Source organism: Lontra canadensis, unplaced genomic scaffold, assembly GCF_010015895.1.
Source record: "Lontra canadensis isolate GAN:19392208 unplaced genomic scaffold, GSC_riverotter_1.0 scaffold26, whole genome shotgun sequence".
In the NCBI taxonomy this organism is placed as follows: domain Eukaryota; kingdom Metazoa; phylum Chordata; class Mammalia; order Carnivora; family Mustelidae; genus Lontra; species Lontra canadensis.
In genome coordinates, this window is record NW_022631020.1 from 4,186,600 (window position 1) to 4,201,794 (window position 15,195).

Consider the following 15,195-nt stretch of genomic DNA (forward strand, 5'->3'; position numbering starts at 1 on the left):
GACCCAGCATCCCAGGGAGGCTACGATCCTGCCTCCATGCCCTTGCCCGCTCCTTCGTGTCAGTGATGACACAGGTGCACGATCACAGCCAGGCGCGGGTCGGCGGGAAGGACCTGCCTCCGGGGGCAGAGGACGGGCCCGGGGCACCACGCCGCTGGAGGGCCGCGGGAAGGAGCCTGGGGAGACTCGCCCGCCCGCGGGGGCGCAGAGGAGCCCAGCAGCGGGCGCCCGGGCGCGCCCGGGATCCCCGTTGGTAATTAAGTCAGAAATTCGGATTACGTTGAAGAAAGTAAGTAACGTGTAGGTGGTAAAGAGCAAGGCGGAGCTCTGAGGTAACCGTTGAACGGGACCAGGAAGGAACGCTCCAAGCGGTGATCGAGGAGAGACGGAAGGGGCGGACGCGCATGGTTCAGTAATAGTCTACTCTAAAGACAGCGGAAAAGGCGCCGAAATAGCTCAGTTGGGAGAGCGTTAGACTGAAGATCTAAAGGTCCCTGGTTCGATCCCGGGTTTCGGCAACGCTCATTTTTAGTCCGAATGGAGTCAAATTTCGAGTGAGTCCCTCATCTCCGGTCGCCGGGCTCACTTGAAACCAAGGACGTGAAGGAGAGGCGAGCGAAGAGTGGAAGCAGCCACTCTCCGCGCTCCCGGGACAGCGGCCGCCCCGCGCCCCCACTTCCGGGGCGCCGTCCTGCCTGGCGTCGGAGGCGCTGCTGCGCATGCGCGGTGCGGAGCCGGCGGAGCGGGGGTCGGCTGCCCCTGGAGTCCTGCAGCTCACCGCGGAGACCCTCGGCTCTGGGCCCCCCGCGCGCCTGCGGCGACAGCGGGGTGCTGCGCGCAGGTGCTGGTGTGAGGAAGCTCTCCTAGTGTCTCGCGGAGTCAGAAAGACAATTTCTCCGCAAATTTCACTCCCGAGAGCAGCCCGGCTTGAAAAGCAAGACCCTCAATCGGGCGGCCCCCAGCGGGCCTCGCCCCTAAGGGAACCCGGCGGCTCCGTGTTTCCGGTTAGAGGCGCCCGCTGGGCCGCCCCGGGGGGCATAATCAGGGTCACTTGCCAAAGGGGTAAAGCCGCGGCGGCCTCACAGTTGTGTTAAATTAGTGTCTTGCACCTAAACAACATTATTAGGGGGTTCTCCAAGTGCGGTCCCCGGACCAGCAGCCTCGTCTTCCCCTGGGAACTAGTTCTAAATGCAAATTCTGGGCTCCACCTCTGGTTTACTGTCTCAGAAACTGGTTTCCAGCGTTAGGTGTTTGAACACGCCCTGCGAGTGAGATTCAGAAGCCGCTGAAGTTTGAGGATCCCCTCATTCTAGACTTTCCTTTGTATTTCTTGCTTTTCTTTTTCTCTTTTATTTTTTTAATAAACATATAATGTATTTTTATCCCCAGGGGTACAGGTCTGTGAATCGCCAGGTTTACACACTTCACAGCACTCACCATAGCACATACCCTCCCCAACGTCCATAACCCCATCCCCCTCTCCCGACCCCCCTCCCCCTCTCCCGACCCCCTCCCCCCAGCAACCTTTCCTTTGTATTTCTAAGAGAGCCCTTTCCTAGACTGTTTCTGTGAACCAAGCTTTTGCCTTTTCCTGTCTTTTAGCCTGCAAGTCTGAAATAAAACTCCGACACGTGCTCGATATACATCTTCTTCTGAGCGTTTGGGCTTTCATAGTGAGTGTGTGTGTGTTGGGGGTGAGATCAGCTCTCGTAGCTAATCCTAAACCCTCCTGTTTTGGGTGGGATCCTGGGAGCTGAGCCGGGACCCAGGGTGAGCAGTTGCAAGGATGTAGATTTGTCTTAAGGGAGGAGGAAATTTCGACCTGTTAAGCCACTAGAAAAGGAGTATGTGGTGGTGCATTGCTGGGCAGCACGTGGAAGACAATCCCTCTTGGGATTTAGGGGGTAGGTCTTGCACATCTGGCTCTATTGTTTTGGAAGGGTACTTCGGGTTGGTGAAGTACTGTGTGCTTTCAGGTTATTAATTCATTCATTAATTGAGCATTCATTATTGACCTCCCACTATGTGCCAGAAAGTACTAGATCTTTATAATTTCCTAATAAGGTATGCATCATTATCCTTATTTTACATATAATCGTCCTTATAGGATTGCAAAGATTAAACCTAATGTACCTCAGGCATCTAACATCTGCTACCTCTTAAAGGTTACTACACCTGAGGAGTTGTTGCGATGTTTGGTTAAGATGTGTGCATAAAAATGAGGGGAGCTATAGGAAGAGACTAAAAGCCTTCACTCGTTAATCTGAAAAGGCATTATGGGGAAGTAGGTCTTGGCTGGGCCCTCAGAGGAAGATTTCTTGGATGAGGGGAAGACTAAACTGGAGTGCAACCTGCTCTCTGCAGGTTTAAATGCAAGGGGCATGATATGCACACTGAAATGAGAGGGGTTGCTCATTTCCGACAACCTGAGGAGCAGACAATAAGATCAGGTATTTGCTAGTGGACATTTGGTATTGAGGGAGGACAGAGGCACATATCAGGTCAGAAGTCTGAAGGGGGAAAGGTAAAAAGGGGGAATCATTTGGGCAGACCCCCACTGGGGCGTCGTCCGAAAGGGTTTTGCTGGCCTTGTGGGAGTAAAGGATAAACGCAAAGAAGATAGGGAGCGCTTAAAATATTTTATGTGTGTATATTTTTAAAAATAATTATATAATATATATATAAAAAATGTATTTTAACCTTAAGAAGTAAAGTCTAAAGATGTAATCTGATCCCTTTAATTGCTTTTCACGGATGCATGAAGTGCTCTGATCGATTTCAAGCACTGTGACTTCCCAGAGTGACGTCTGAGCAGGACCGACCGTGATTTGTCGCCTAGGGAGGCCCTGACACCTGCACTGGGATAGCTCTTCGGGACTGAGGAGGGGGTGAAGGGTGAGGGCTGAAGGTACGGAGTCAGCCCTTACTTTAGAAAAGAAATGCTTTCAATGGAAGAAAGGTGATCACGTCGCACATTTATCAGGTAGTGCTCAGCCCAGTTCTCTACGGGCCACAAACAGGTTTTGAAAGTCCATTCTTGCTTCAGACCATTTATCCAGTGTGGGAAGGGAAAGCCATCTTTCCACATTTCCTTGAAAGGTTTTGGAAAGAAACCTGGGACTTCTGGCTCATGTGACAAATTTCTAAGGGAGCCACAAGCACATTGCTAAGTGACTATTTATTCCCTAATTATCCTGGATACAATATTCATTTTAGGGCATAATTTAGAGAATGAAGCTGATATACTTGTTTTATATGCAATAAAACTAGATGGGCATTTAATAATTCATTGGGGGCCTTCTGAGTAATCTATATGTACATATATTAATACCCATTTTATTAGTTGGGTTATGGGTCTACTCTTTTAACTGTAGAGTGGCTTATAGCTGTTTAGTCTTCTGTTGTATTTGTTGTCCTATCTCAGATTTATAGGTTGAGCCTTGGTCAGAAATACAACTCCTGTTTGCATTTACCTCAGATTCCAGGAACGTAGGGTTCCTACACGATAGTCCTTAATATATGGTGTCAGAATGGATTACCTTGTGTAAGTGTAGCTCACTGATCTAACTGAAATCTTGGAGTATTATTTGCAGGCTTAGGTGTGGGTGCAGGAAATGAAGCAGGACAATTTGAGCAAAGGCAATGGTCTTCTTCATAACAGACACCCAGTCACTTATTACTTCCATAAATTCCAATTTCCGTAGATGAGTTGTCTTACAGCAGAGTGCACGAATATTTGACTACTCGTTGCTGAAATATATTCTACGGTGCATTTTGAGCAGCCCCTCTCTCTACATACTCATCATACTCATTGACTCTTTATCAAGAATATCCAGAGTTAGCATTGCTTGAGTGCTCTCTATGTGGAGGGGAATTCTGATGAGCGTGTTTCATGCATAATCCTACAAAACTTGTCAATAACTCTATCAGGTAGGAGACAACGTTGAATTCAAATAAAAAAAAAAAAGCTACATAGGTGTGTCATTGTGAAAAGCCAGCATAATTCTGAGATGTATCAAAATGAAATATGAGCCATAAAAATAAAGGAGTAATTCTTTTATACAGTGCGTTAGTGCGATTCATGTTGGAGCATTTTGTTCAGTTTTGATTAACTTGGTTTAAAAGGAAAGGGTTAGCAAAGAAAAACCGTGATTAAGGAAGAGGAGATTTATGTTAAAAACAACAAAAATGGGGCGCCTGGGGGGCGCAGTCAGTGAAACACCCGATTCTTGGTTTTGGGTTCAGGTCCTGATCTCAATGTTGTGAGATCAAGCCCCACCTTTGGCTTGGTGCTGGGGGGCCTGCTTGGGATTCTCTCTCCCTCTGCTCCTGCTCTCCTGCCTTCTCCCACTGTCTCTTTTTTTGAAGTATTTTGTTTATTTATTTGACAGAAGGAGACACAGCAAGAGACGGAACACAAGCAGGGGAAGTGGCAGAGGGAGAAGCAGAATTCCCACCAAGCAGGGAGCCCGACAGTGGTCTCAATCCTAGGACCCCTTTGGCTCATGATTTGAGCCAAATACAGATACTTAACCACTGAGCCACCCAGATGCCCCTCACACGCTCTCTCTCTAAAATAAATAAATCTTTAAAAAAACCAAAACAACAACAAAAGCATATGAAATAGACTTGCCAAGATAGAAGAAAAGTAAGAGTAACTTGATTACAGTCTTCAAATTATCATTTTGCAGGAGTGTATGATTTCCAAGGAGATGCTACGAAAAGAACAGGTTTAGATAAAGCCAGGAGAGGTCAAAGAGGAGTTGTGATCAGATATTTGGCCCATTTTGTGATAGAAAATTGTCTAATCAAGATTAGAGAAGGGCAGTTGAACAGATTTATCCGTGTTTACAAGGACCTTTGGGATATAAGGGAGGGAAAAAAAAAACTTTTTCCCACTACCTTCTTAGCTTCTCAGGAGGGGCCCTAGAATTTATACTGACAAAAGACAGATTAACAAGAAAAGAATCTACATAGACAGAAATTCCTGAGCCTGGACACTGCACACACTTGTGGAAGCACCCAGTGATGAGTAACTTCAAGGGCTGGTTAGAACTTTGACTTCTATAGTGTCTTAACCACAGAACAATACATTTGTAGAGAAATGACAAGACAATGGAAAAAGACCACGTTTCTAGGGTGGCAAATTGTGGGACGGTAAATGTATGGGAAACCATGGCAAATAAGGCTAGTTAGTAAAGTTGGTGACATGGATTCTTCTGGTGCCATTTGAAGGCTGATCAGGGTGTCCTATTGTCTATGGTGATTAACTTCTGTCCTTCCTGGTAGGAGATGGGGAAGTTGGCGAGGAACATCTTCATTAAGCATTTTCTTATGTCAAACTGGTAAATTATTCAGAAAAAAATATAATCGGATGTTTGTTTATTGTACATCTTGTTCCTCTAGCGTCTTTTCAAACTCACGGCCATCTTTCAAACTGTCTATCAAGTTTTGCTTCTGCATGAGACCTTTCCCACAGTGGAAGCTGATCTGGATCTCTCTCATTCCCACCTCCCAGAGAGCGTACTATTGGCTGCTCACTGGGCGGGTGACTCCGGTGGTCCAGCTTTCACTTTCTGTTTTGAACGTGTGCTAATTTCCTTATGGCAATGTGCCACCTGCTCCAAACCGTGGCTTTGACTTGGAAGAGATACCTCTGAGTTTCTGTATTCTGGCCAGAAAATGCTAGTATTATTGAGTAGTAGTGGGGGCTGGGAGAGGGCACGTGACCTTGAACAGCTGGAAGGGCAGGCACTGGTCACCCTCAAGGATGGTGGAGGGGGGCTGGGCTCACAGAATGAGAGGAAGAGGGCAAAAGCAACAGAGAGAAGGGACCCGGCAAGCGGGAGCAGCGTAGTCAAATCCTCCCTCCTGCGGTGGTGAGGGTCAGGGTGGGAAGCAGAAGGGCAGCCCTGACAATTGATTTGGCAGGTAATAGCCCGGAATCCTCAGGAGAGAAGCTTTGATCTCAGGTACAGAGAAAAACTTCAAGACAGCTTGACTGTAACTTTATTCCTTTTGTTTAAAGATTTTATGCATTCATTTGAGAGAGAGAGAGAGAACAAGCAGGGGGAGCAGCAGAGGGAGAGGAAAAGCAGACGCCCCTCGGAGCAGGGAGCCCCAGGTGGGTCCAGGATCATGATCTTGGCCAAAGGCAGTCGCTTAACTGACTGAGTCACCCAGGGGCCCCAACTTTATTTCTTTTAAATCTGGGTTCTCAGCTGCATGCATGGTGGGCATTGGCCGGCCTGTTCCCGCCAGCCAGCCCGGCCGCGGGATCTGAGCCGTGGCCCATTCCAGCAGCGCGTGGCTCAGAACCTTACACTCTCACGCTGTGAAAACAGGCCGAAGGGACACCAACGCCGAGAGTCTTCTGACTGCCCCGATGCAGATGAAATGCATCCCAGCAGGAGAAAAAGAGGAGAAGGCAACCAAGTTCCCCCTACTTTGGCTATGTATCTGCAGGGCGGGGGTGGGGAGTGGTGGGGGTGGTAGGGTTGGGGGGGTAAGGGGATTGAGGGGGGTGGGGGGGGTGGTCCGGGGCCCGGCCCCCTGGAGGCCAGTGCCGGAACTGCAGCTCCGACTCCACCTGTTGGCCGAGTAATGTTTCTAAGTCTATAATCCTGCTCAGTTTCAGTGTCTCCGGCTGCAAAATAGAGAAAAAAGTAAATAACTTTTCTTTTTTTAATTTTTTTTTTTTAGATTTCATTTATTTATTTGCCAGAGAGAGAGAGAGAGCGAGCACAGGCAGGCCGAGTGGCAACAGAGGTAGAGGGAGAAGCAGGCTCCCCGCCAAGCAAGCAGCCCGATGTGGGACTCGATCCCAGGACGCTGGGATCATGACCTGAGCCGAAGGCAGCTGCTTAACCAACTGAGCCACCCAGGCGTCCCTCTTTTTTAATTTTTAAAAAAGTGACTTATTTTCTAGCCCTATGGTGAGAAGTAAGCTCGACCTGTAAGACAAGCTCTGAGCGCCAGGCACATGGCGAGCTCCATAAGGACTGCTCCTCGCCTGGGGAAGCGATGCCCGCATCCTCTCCTTCTGGCTCCCCAGGGAAGCTTAAGTGTTCCATTGCATCATCTTGTCCGTGTAACCGTCTAGGTAACATTTTGTTGAATCTCATGGGTCTTCGTTCCTTACCGGCTCCTGTTATTTCTTGAAGACCTGCATCCATGTTCCTAGTGAGAACACACAGCAGGTAACTCAATGCCTAGTTTTTCAACAAATAACACATCTCCTCCCCTCACCTGTCCTCCCCTCTCCCCGCCGAAGGTGGCTGACCACCATCTCTCAGCCTTGGGTGTATTTGTTTTTTTGTTCCCTACCAAGAGAACGAACCCTTCTGAGGGTCCAGAATGAGGTTTCTGTTCCTTTTCTGTGCCTTTTGTCATCTAGCCCCATGCCAGAAACATTACAGATTCTTAAGGAATGTCTCTTGACATCTATTGATTTGACAAAAAGCAACTTTTTCAGAGAGACTGAAAAGGTGGTGTGGCTAATCAAGATTATGGATGATTTTCAGTTTTTTGTTCATCTGCATTTTATAAAATTTCTCGCTTGCATAATTTAAGAAACAGGGTGCAAAAATGCTCTAAACTTTCAACACAGCAGAACAGAAGATCAGGGAGTGGGGCCCCTTTGTTAGTGCTCTGTAATGAGCATGCTTGGCCTTGGCGTAGCAGAGACAAGTTGAGGCATTTTGGAGACCAGGATCTGCCCGAGCGCTAACCCAGGTTAATTCAGGTCACCAGGAGCCAGGAGCCAGGATCACCGTCACACATTTCCTGGTGTTTTTCCATGTAACGACATTAACAAATGTCTTAACAACAACAGTAACTTCTCTCCATCTTTCAACTTAAGGTGTTCTGACTGCTATTTTTAAAAGTAAGATTTGAATAACTTTCTAGATAAACACGTGTTAGAAAACCTCCCAGGTGTAGCTGAGAGATTGAGAGCTAAATAAAGGTTTTGTGCTCCGGGAGCTAGAAAGACAGTAAACAGTCCAACACAAATAGAAACGTGTCTTGATCCTAGAAACGGCTTCCTTAATCCACCAATTATCACTTCGTTCATTCGTGTGGGGTTACGAGCCCATGCAGGTGTTGGTTGTCAGAAGGTGAGCTTGGGAGGTCCCCTTTGAAAAGCAGCTGCTGGACATCACGGGCCCTGGCGGCTCCCAGACATTATTCCGTCCACTGTCAATGTCATATCATCAGGTCCAGGCCTTCTGATGAAAAGATTCTCGAGGATTATGGATCCTGTACCGTGTCTACCACTGGACCTTGGAGGAGGTGCTACATTTCCACGCAGTTGCTTTGGTTCACTGGGGGCCTTAGATAAAGGGCTTACTTTCTCTGTAAAAGGATTTCTACTTCTCTGCAGAAGGATTTTGTGTCCCTGCCAGCTTCTGAGCTGGAAGCACAGCCCAACTTTCCCCTGACGTTGAGGGCTGTGCTATTTCCAGAGAACACCTCTTTGGAATGCCTGCCGCGGTGCTGAATGGACTTCATAGAGTGTCCGCTGGGGTACAGGCGGGTATCTTCCCTGGAAGAGGGAACCTGGGGTGCCGGGGTGGCTCATTTGCCTGAGCGTCGGACTCTTGGTTTCAGTTCAGGTCATGATTTCAAGGTCATGGGATCAAGCTCCCACATCGGGCTCTGTGCTCAGCAGGGAGTCTGTTTGAAATTCTCCCTCTCCCCCCTCTTCCTTTGCCCCTCCTCCTGCTCATGAACTCATTCTCTCTCTCTGTCAGATAAATAAATAAATATCTCTGTCAGAGATAAATAAATCTTAAAAAAAAAGAAAAAAGAAAAAAGAAAGGCAACTGAGGCCAGTCTCTGCCATTTCGAAGTACTGATATACTATTAGCACTTCTTTGCGATGACTCTGTATAGATGGGGTCACTAGAGTGGTAAGAACTCGGAATTTTCTGGCATTTGCCCCAACTATTTATTGAAGACCTCAGCCATTGGAGAGAATCTTGCTTACCTGCCTGGGGGTGTTTGATGGACTTTCACAAAAAAATCTCAATTTGCTGGGCACACCCATTGGAACTCAGTCCATCAGGTTTCTCTCATTTCCTGCTTGGCCGCGTCGACCCTCCCGTGGTTCTGCTGGACACGGACATGGATACATGGGCGCCCTCAGGGTGCAGCGTGTTGCTGTGCTCTGAACAGGAGAGTGACTGGTGGCTTCCAGATCTGCTGGTCTTACGTATAAAACAACCCACCAGGAGTGGGCTGGGAGTGTGTCATCATCCAGTAATCAGGACACGGGGCTGGGCAGAGATCACTGACACCTGGAAGGAGGGGCTGCATTCGGAACCCCACATTCATGCCATTAATTCTGCTTGCAAGGTGCATGGTGGTTCAGAGCCTGGATTCTGGTGCCAGACTGCAGCCAGGCTTTGACTCCTGGCTTGGCCCCTGACCTTACAGAGGATGTCATTCAATCTCCCCTTGCCTTATTTCCTTTGCCTGCTAAGTAGGGATGATGATGATGATGGTAATGATGGTATCCCCCTCACAGGAGAACTGTAACCCCTAAATTGCTAATATATGTAACCAAAACAGAGGTGAGCATACATTAAGCTCTAAAAAGTTAGTTGTTATATATTACTGTGCCAATTACTGGTCACGTGAAAGGATCTTGTCTCTTGGAAAATTTAGTACAAAGAGATAGATGGAATGAATTTATTAAAAGGAAACATTGTTTTAGTGTCCTCGGCTGTGCAGAGGCCTCTAGAGTTGGGCTTAACATAACACTCCATCTTCTCAAAGAGTCCTGCCAAAGCAGAAACAGCCCCACCCCCAATACACACACACACACACACACACACACGCACACACAGGAGACTGGAATGAAAGAGGCAGGTTTCCCTGTGACGTGAGGGAAAAAGATAAGATGAGGTGGGAAGTGATTCCAAAAACCAAGGAAAGGGCCCTGTATTCATTTGCTGGGGCCGCCATGACAGTGTACCACAGACTTGGGGGCTATCATCTCACAGCTGTGGAAGCTAAGAATTCCAAGATCGAGGTGCTGGCAGGGTTGGCTCCTCCTGAGGCTCAGAGGGAGAATGTTCCACGCCTCTCACCCGGCTCCCGGTGGTTTGCTGGCAATCCCTTGGTGTACAGAAATAGTGCCCTGCTCTCGGCCTTTCTCTATATGTGGTGTTCTCCCTCTGTGTGTATCTCTGTCCAAATTTCTCCCTTTTCTGAGGACGCCGGTTGTATTGGGTTATTATTCCTGTGACAACTCTAGTTCCAAACACAGTGACATTCTGAGATACCGGAGGTTAGGACTTCAGAATCTGAATTTAGGGGGTGGGCACAAGTCAACCCGTAATGAAACTCTGCTGGGGATCTCCAGAAACAACCAATGAGGGCAAACCAAGGGAAGATTCCATTATTTCTTGGGGGGAAGAAAGCAACTGAACAACAGGTGCTTAAATGGAACCAAATCTCTTGTCATCCAAGGCCAGGGTCACTGCGGACAGGGTGACACCCCCCTCAGAGATGCCGGGTCACCTTCCACTCTCCCACCTCAGGGCCCCAGAATTCCAAGTCCGTGTATTTCAAGGGTCCCAAGGCCATTTGCAAATGACACAGGTGAGGGTCGGGGCTGAACAAGGACAGAGGACTGTGGAGCGTTGTCAGGTGGTGGCAAATGTCACAGGCTTGCTGGCCCGGGGTTCTCTGTAGCCACACATCCTTCTCATGCTGGGTGGACAGGAGGCCACATGCCCAGCTACTTCCTGGCAAGCCTGCCAAGTTCATGCCTGGCATTTACTTATCCAGCCGTTCTGAAGGCGCTGCAGCCCACTGAACTCCCCTGGGCCTGTGAGGAGCTCTGCTGGGTTGACCACGACTTTCAAGAGAAGCGAGCAACCCACAGTTCTTGTTACAAGACTTCTAGCCCCCAGCCCAGCTGGGTTTGAGTTTTGTGGCTCAGAGTCTTTCCTGGGTCCAACAGCCTGGAAGGAGATCAGCTTGTGCTGGTATCAAGTCGGGGAAGGAGGGCAGTCATAAGCTCATTTTACTGAATTTAAATCCCCAGATGGATTTCAAACCCTATTTTCTTTCTGTTTCTCCCCTCTGCCAAAGTGGCTTCCAGATTTTGTATACACACCCAAACACACTAGAGTTGTGTACATAAATGATTATTGTTAACAAATCGCTTTGATTTAAGCTTGGGGAAAATAAAAGACAATTAAAGAAGAAAGTTCTCAGGGCACCTGGGTGGTTCAGTTGGTTAAGCTTCTGCCTTTGGCTCAAGTCATCTTCTCAGGGTCCTAGGGTTGAGCCCCATGTCAGGCTCCCTGCTCAGCCAAGAGTCCGCTTCTCCCTTTCCCTCTGCCTCTCCCCCCGGCTTGTGTTCTTTCTTTCTCTCACTCAGTTTCTCTCTCAAATAAATGAAATCTTTTTTAAAAAGTTCTCAGAAAGTTCTCTACTTTTCTTTTGAAAAGTAGAATAATTTGGGGTCATTTCTCCCCAGCCAAAGGAGCAGGACAGTTTAAATAATAGGAGGGAGCTGGTGATTGTACCTGTTTGCAGCAAAGCATAGGAATCCAACTGGGGGTTTAAATACAGAAGGAAATTCCCCTTTTCCCCTCAGACCAGGCCGAGTGTGTCTCTGATCACAGCGGTACTGCTGAGAAATGGCATCGTCCTTGAACCTCAACTAGGCAGTTAGCCAGAAGAATGGGAAGATAGAACACTTAACAAGGGACCTGTTGTTTTGCTTCTCAAGGAATGGGTCAGCTCCAGCAGAAGCCACGATATGATAAATGATAAATTCACTTTGAAGTTGCAGAGCCAAGATCCCCTCCCCCTTGCTGGTGACTCCATTTCGTGTGCAAGTAGAGGTCACGGTGAAGAGCTTTCATTTATTTTCGTCTCTCCTTCCAAGACCCAAAAAGTGTACTCAAAGCTGTGGACCTTCACTTACCCCGGTTGTTTGACTGGCTGGTGCCCACTGTGGCTCAGCTGTATCAGCAGAAGTGTGGCCTCTACTGAGAAGGTCTGAGTTTGTGTCCCAGCTCTGCCCATTACCGTGTGGCCATATGATCTTTGCTACGACCTCTAACTTCTTTGAGCTCATCTATGAAATACACCATGTCTGCCATTGGGATTGTTCTGAGCTGCAAATAAAATTCAGGTTCAAATGAAATCACATACGTCAATGCACTCTGTGGTCTAGAAAGCAGCTCTGTACGGATGAAGGTTGATATTATACATTATTTTATTTTTTATTTATTTATTTTTATTTATTATACATGATTTTATTATTTACCACTGAATTTACAATTACTCTATCAAGGAAAAATAGCAATGGATAAGCAAAACATTAGTATATTCATATAATAAAACACTGCTCAACCATAAAAAGGAACAAAGTCCTGATTATGCCATAGCATGGGTGAACCTTGAAAACATAAGGCTGAATGAAAGAGATCATTCACAGAAAGACTACATACATATCTCATGATTCAATTTCTGTGAAATATCCGAAACGGGCAAATCTGTAGAGACAGAAAAAGGATTCGTGGCTGCTTAGGGCTGGGATAAGGTTGTGGGGGTGATAACTCATGAGTATGGAGTTTCTCTTCGCAGCGCTGAAATGTTCTAAAATTTGATTGTGGTGAGGGCTGCACAGCTCTGAGAATCTACTAAAAACCATCGAAGTGAGCACTTTAAACAGGTTAATTATGCCGCATATGAATTATAACTCAGTAAAGCTGTTACCTAATAAACAAACAGCAATTGGAATTAGCAGCGAGTTCTTAATGTGAAACATTATCTTTCTTGGTACTCATTAAAGATACTCGGGATCCTTTATTGACAATAATCGTAGCTAATCTTAATGAACACTAGTGAAGGGTCAGGTTCTGTGTTGTAAGCTTTCTCTCTTTCATGCTCACAGTGCAGGTTTTTGTCCTCCTTTTACAGATACATAACAAGAGCTCAGAGGTTAAGCAGCTTACCGTAGATCACACAGCCAGCGAGTTTTGAAAGCAGGTTTGAAAGCAAACAAGTGGATAGACTCCACAGCCTCCATTTTCCCCATGTGTCCTCACGTCTTCATTGAGAGCATATGTTAAACTGTTTTAGACTCTATTCTGTCTCTGTGAGCTTTCTGCTAAATTTAAATGGATATGGCTAATCTTTTTAAAATATTTATGATCCGAAAAAAAAAAAAAAAGCAAAATCTAATTTTGGGGGGAGGAATTATTCCAGAAAGCCACAAACTCAGTACCAGCAACTCCATCTGACTTTACTGCCAGGTGTAAATTTCGATCTCGATATCATTCCAGAAAGGTGGGAGTTTCTTCGCCTTTCTTCCACCTCTGGAAAAAGCTGGAGCTTCAGACATTATTTTGCGCCGACGCACGTACCCATTTTCAGAGGAAAAAGGAAGGTGGGTCAGGTTGGTTAACTGGGGAATCATTTCGCATTTTTGTAAGATTTGGGTTGCTCGGTATGGCGTTGTGCTAGAACTTGTCACGAATGCACAAGGCTACCCGCCGCGAATCCGTGGTTTCTCTGCACTTGGAACTGCGTTCCCTTTGTTGGGGGGGCGTTGGAGGCTGCTCTCAGGCACCATGGAAGCCCTTGCCACCAGAATAGATTAATTTTGTCATTACCCTTTCTCCATTTCTGTCTTTAACCAGAAAAAAGAGGTTAATTGTGTGCCATTTCTCAGGAGAATGAGGTATCAGCATTTTAATTCCTGATATTTTATGAATTGTGGGCAGCTAATTAAAACTTAAAGATTAGAGGAGCTATTTTGGCTAAGAGGCCATTTGCAGGCTTGTGAAATGAGGAGAACAAAGGGCTGTCTTTTCTTTTTATTCCCACTGTTTAAATGAAGTTTCATGCTGAAATAGAGCCTTGGATTGTTTTTACAGACTGAGGATTCATTGTATCGATTCTAATTTTCATTTTGCAGCAAGTGGAGCGGGATCTGAAAGCAACTGAGGGGTTAACGTGAAGATTATTGGGAATGTTAAATAGCGAGATCTGTGTTTGGGGGCCCCATTCGACCCTTCTTGACTTCTAAGAGACGTCTTAAAGTCAGAGAGGAAGCACATTCAGATTCTGTTAGATGTCCTTAATTGCCGTGTCAGAGCTCAATATGGATTTAGATCTTCAATTCTGTTCTCCCTCACACTTAACTGGTGGAGTTGCCTCATGGTAGAGTAATGGAGCGGCACCAGCCCTGCGCTTTGTTTCGCCTCCTTTCTTATCTGGTTGACTTTCAAGTTACTCCATTTCTTTGGACACCACTGAAATCACCAAAGGGCCCACATCTTTGGGATGTGAATCAGGAAACCATTAGTCCCAACCCTACTTTATGCAAATGAGAGAAAAAAAAAGCACATCTTCAACTGGAGCAGTCCAGCTGTTGCTGGAAAGTCAAGGTGTTGCTTGGAAAGTCAAGGTGCGTTTTAGCTCTTATCCACGTCCTGACTATTCCTTTGAGCAGGGCAGAACCCACACAATGGATCACAGTGGCCATGATTCCAACAATTCTTTCCGTCTTAAATTTCTTATCCATGTGTCTCAATTTACTTCTGGTTGTAAAACAATTTCTTCTTTCCGAGATGGGGTTAAGTTGGATGAGATTGAGCAAGTGTCCAATGCAAACTCGTTACATGAAAAACCAGGCTACGGTTATCTTCTCTGTCCCAGCCTCCTAATTTTTTCCTTCAATCTAAATTAAATAAGCAGTAACTAGGGCTAAGAAAGAACCAGCTGGTGGAGGGAGTGATGGTCAAGCAATGGGGAAAAGCCAGTCTACCTGAATAGAAGAGTGTGGACGGAGACTCTGGACCTGGGAAAAATCTGGTACGTTCTGAGAATTGAAATAAGACAGAAAGATTGAAGCTTGGGGATTAAGGAGAGGCAGAGGGCAAGATGAAACTTCAGGGAAGGGAAGAGGCCAAGTCTTGGGGGGTCTTGAGTCCATGCTAAGGATTTGGGACCTTCCCCTATGAGGAGCTGGAATGTATTCAGATATTCAGTTTTAAGCAACAGGCATAAGATGATCATACCAGTAGTTTAAATAATAAAACCCTAGAGGGGAATGAGAATAAATGTGGGGGGTCTGTACAGAGGTTACAGCCTCTGCTCAGGCAATAGACAATGTTGAGTAGAACTTGGCATTGGTGAAAGGTAGAGACAAGTGAACAGTTC

General features: G+C 46.6%; 1 non-coding gene across 1 annotated transcript; it reads left to right on the forward strand.

The window, feature by feature from the left end:
• Nucleotides 1-445: 445 nt before the first annotated feature.
• On the forward strand, nucleotides 446-518 carry TRNAF-GAA. The gene has a single exon. It is a non-coding gene; the product is annotated as a tRNA-Phe (tRNA).
• The last annotated feature ends 14,677 nt before the right edge of the window (nucleotides 519-15,195 follow it).